Here is a 4,933-nt window from a genome sequence, read left to right on the forward strand (position 1 = left end):
TCATGGAGGGAAGGCCCTAAAAAGAGAGAACAGTATGATGTCCACGTGTAGAGGGATGGCTCAGACCAGCCAAAAAGGGTACATTTCCTACAGCCTGAGACTAAGGCCCAGGAGCTCCCAGGCCTAGGAGCTACTCAGCAGGACTGTTTGTTCTACTGTGGCCCCTGTTGTTTAACAACCTGTGTTTAATGAGATATTTCAACCGAATTCCTAATTAATAGCCATTTCAACTAATGCTAACTTCCTGTCCTGGGTTTCCCACTCTGCTTCCTTTCCTTCCTCTGCAGTTTGGTGCTCCCAACTCTTTCGTTGAAATGCTTGAAGCTGGAAAGTAAGGTTTCTGTTCCCTTGTCCTGTTGATGATGTATGCATTGAGATATGAAAAACAGTACATCACAGAGAAGAGGGATTTAGGGAATCGCATCTGATCTAAAAGGGAGGATGCCAACAATTGCAGGATTTAGATCTTCAGTTCAGGGCTCTCCTCTGAGCTGCAACTGCCTTTTTGCCCACTTCTCCACTGTCTCTTGGGCACCTCAGACTAAGCAGAGCTCTTCATTGCCTCCATTCAGCCACCCAAACGCATTCATTCCTCCTCTAGTTCTGTTACAGAACATGGTGCTCTCATCCACCCAGTTGTTCAGGCCTTAAACCTCAGAGTCATTCTGGATTCCTCCCTCTTCCAAACCAACCACATAGAGTTACTTGTTGTTGCTGGGTGCCATTAAGTTGATTTTTGACTCATAGCCACACCCTGTGTTACAGAGTAGAACTGTCTCATATGGTTTTCTAGGCTGTAATCTTTACGGGAGCAGATAGCCAGGACTTCTCTTGCAGAGTAGCTAGGTGGGTTTGAACTACCAACCTTTTGGTTAGCAGCTGAGTGCTTAATCAATGTGCCACCAGGATTTCTCATACAATTAATTACAGCCTCCAAAATATTTCTCCAGTTCTTCTACTTTCTTGCATGCCTTTGACTCTGCCCAAATCCAAGCTATCGTCAACCTTCACCCAGATCATTAGAAAAGCCTTCTAACGGGTCTCTCTGCTTCTGCTCTTGACCCGCCTCCAATCCATTCTCCAAACAGCAGCCAGAGAGTGACCTTTTAAAACATATATCAAATCATTTCTCTGCTTCCAATGCTCAAAGGTTTTCCATTGCATTCTGCTAGCTAGGGCTGTTCTCCACTTCACTCCCTAAATTCTGTGCATCTTCTTGGAATGCTGTTACTTAGCTCTCCTTTTCCTGATTGGTTCCTTCCCATCCTGCAAGTCAAGGTTTGTTGCCTAAGTAGCGGTCCTCCTCCCACCCCACTCCCGCATCCCCCCTCCCGGCCCCCACTGGGTTTTCCTCTGTCACAGCACCCTAAGTTCCTTCCCAGCTGTAAGAAGATACTGTTTTTCACTGTCTTCCTGCAAGTGGCAGTAAGCTACATGAGGACTAAGATGCTGTTATGGATTGAATTGTATCCCCCAAAAATGTGTGTCAATTTGGCTAGGCCTAGATTCCCAGTATTGTGTGATTGTCCACCATTTTGTCACCTGATATGATTTTCCTATGTGTTGTAAATCCTACCTCTATGATGTTAATGGAAGCTCTGATGGTGTAGTGGTTAACAGTTTGGCTGCCAACCAAAAGATCGGCAGTTTGAGTCTACCAGCCTCTCCTTGTGTTACCGCAATGGTGGGTCTGAGCTGCCTGCCACAGAAGCCAATACTGAGAAGGGGTGAGGTGACCAGCAAGAGTGTTTTATTGTACATCGATATACAGGAGACAGAGGGGAATGAGCTCCTCCAAAAGACCAGTCTCCTGCTTGGAGACTGGCTGAAAGTTTTTATATGAATAAGATTATAGTTTTTTTTTTCGGTGGTTACATTCTGCACCTGGCAATCCTTGAAGTTATCTTGTGCCATTATTATCGCTTCGCAGATGAGTTACTCTACCCTCTAAGGTCATTCTACCTCTCAAAGAGAAACTTAATTAAACTTTAAAGTCATGGGAAAGCAAGAGGGAGGATAGGAGGAAAACAAATCAAAATCATAGGAGCATGAAAAAATGAACTATGCAAACTAGGCATTAACAATACCACAATACCCAGGAACCTAGGCCTGTACTTCTGGCAATAAACAATAAATGTGAAATTTCCACGCAGCCCTTTTCACTTGGAAACCCTACAGGGCTGTTCTACTCTGTCCTATAGGGTCACTCTGAGTTTCAAGGGCACCGGTTTGGTTTTACGATGTTAATGAGGCAGGATTAAAGGCAGTTACGTTAATAAGGCAGGACTCAACCCATAAGATTAGGTTGGATCTTGAGTCAATCTCTTTTGACATGTAAAAGAGAGAAGTGAGCAGAGAGACAAAGGGACCTCCTACCACAAATAATAAAGAACCAGAAGGGGAGTGCAGCCATTGGACCCAGGGTCCCTGCACTGAGAAGCTCCTAGACCAGGGGAAGATTGATGAAAAGGACATTCCCCCAGAGCCGACAGAAAGAGAAAGCCTTCCCCTGGAGCTGGTACCCTGAATTCGGACTTCTAGCCTACTAGACTGTGAGAGAATAAATTTCTCTTTGGTAAAGCCATCCACTTGGATTTCTGTTACAGCAGCACTAGATAACTAAGACAGATGCTTACCTCTGTTTCCACAGAACCTAGCACAGTGCCTGGCACAGAGTAAGCACGAAATAAATATTTGATGAATAAGGTGATTTGTCACAAGCAGATTCTCTGTGTGAGACTCAGGGCTGTGCTTTTGAAATAATAATAAAAGATTAAGCAACTCAAGGAAAAGTTCACCTTTGGCTGGTATATTAGTTTCCCAGGGCTGTTGGAACAAAATACCACAAACTTGGTGGCTTATAAGAAATTTATTGTCTCAGTTCTGGTGGCCAGAAGTCCAAATCAACATTTCTGTCAGGCCGTGCCTCCTCTGAAGTCTCTAGGGGAAGATCCTTTCGTGTCTCTCCAAGTTTCCGGTAGCCCCGGGCTTGTAAGTGCATCTTCATGTGGCTGTCCTTCATTTGTCTGTCTCTCTGTGTCTCTTCTCTTTTGTAGGACACCACTCAGATTGGATTAAAACCCACGCTACTCCAGGATGATCTCCTGTTAACTGAAAACATTTACCAAGACCCTATTTCCAAACAAGGTCACTTTCATAGTTTCAGGGGTTAGGTCTTCAACATAGCTTTTGGTAGGGGCACAATTCAATCCATAACAGCTGGTTTACTATTCTAGTTACTGCCATTCCAGTGTCTATAGGATAATAACAACTACCATTTACTATGCTCATAAATGCCAGGCACTGCACATTTATTATTTCTAATTCTCACAACAACCCAATGAGGTAGGGCTGTTATTTCTGTCTTACAAATTAAAACCTAGACTCCATCTGCTTATCATGTTTGATGTTGAATCTTGAGTTGTTTATTGTGCTCTGAAACATAGGATTTTTCAAGCTGAATGAGGTTAACTTAATCCAGCTTGCCTCTTTTCCAGGTGAGGAAAATGAGGCCCAGAGACGGTCTCCTTGTGGGAAAAACAAAACAAAACCTAAAGAGTTCACAATGCTCAGAGTAGCAAGCCACCCAATCCAGTGCTCTGCCTTCAAGAAGCAGCCTGTGTACTCCTTGAAGACTTATTTTTCTAGCCTTTTTGTCACTGAGCACCTACTGTATGCTAGGCTCTGTTTTTCACGCTGGAAATACAGTAGAGAATAAGATGAAGTCCCTGACCTCAAGAGGTTTACATTCTAGCAGTGGGACCTAGGCAATAAACAAGTAAACAAGTGAACAAGATAACTTCAGACAGAAATAAGTGCTATGAAGCTCTATAAGATGGGAAATGGGATCCAGACTGAGGGGAAGGAGCCACTACTTTAGATAAGAAGCCCCTGAGGAGGTGACTTTGAGCTGAGATCTTAAAATGAGCCAGCCCTGGAAACAGCTGTGGAAAGAATGTTCCACATAGATGGAATAGTAAGTACAAAGGCCCTGAGGCAGACTCAAGCATGGTTCTCAAGAAACAGGAAGAAGGGAAGAGTGGCTGAACATTGTGAAGGGTTGAGAGGATAGTATAAGAGGATGTTGGAGAGAAAGCTGGGATCAGCTCTTTTAGGGTCTTATGGAAAGTTTGGATTTTATTCAAAATGCAAGGGGAAGCCATTAGGGGGTTTTAAGCAAGAGAATGACATGATCTGATTTATGGTTTTAAAAGATCACTAGTTGCTGTGTGGATTGAAGGGCAAGATTCAAAACAGGGAGACCAAGTGGAGGGCTGTTACAGTGGTCAGGTATTGGATTTGGGTGGTAGTGGTTGAGAGATACAGGATATATTTTGGAGGTAGAAGAACCTACATTACTTGTTGACAGCATATTGGGTTTGAAGGTGGGGAGAAGGGTTAAGGGAAACAAAGAAATCAAGGATTTCCTAGAATCAAACAAAAATGAAAACATAATATATCAAAACCTTTGGGACACAGCAAAAGCAGTACTCAGAGGGAAATTCATAGCAATAAATGCCTACATTAAAAAAGAAGAAAGATCCAAAATAATAAACTTAAACCGATAACTTGAAAAAATAGAAAAGGAAGAGCAAAAGAAGCCAAAAGCTACCAGAAAAAAGGAAATAATAAAGATCAGGGTAGAAATAAATGAAACAGAAAGAATCAACAAAACCAGAAGTTGCTTTTTGAAAGAATCAATAAAATAGACAAACCATGGGCTAGATTAACAAAAGAAAAAAATCAAAACAGGCAAATAACCAAATTAAGAAATGAAACTGGTGACATTACAACCAATTCAACAGAGAAAGATAAAGATCATAACTGATTACTATGAAAAATTGTACTCCAATAAATATGAAAACCTAGATGAAATGGACAAATTCCTGGAAACACACTACCTATCCAAAGTAACACAAACAGAGGTAGAGTA

The sequence above is a fragment of the Trichechus manatus genome, unplaced genomic scaffold (assembly GCF_000243295.1).
Source record: "Trichechus manatus latirostris isolate Lorelei unplaced genomic scaffold, TriManLat1.0 scaffold00027, whole genome shotgun sequence".
NCBI lineage: Eukaryota > Metazoa > Chordata > Mammalia > Sirenia > Trichechidae > Trichechus > Trichechus manatus.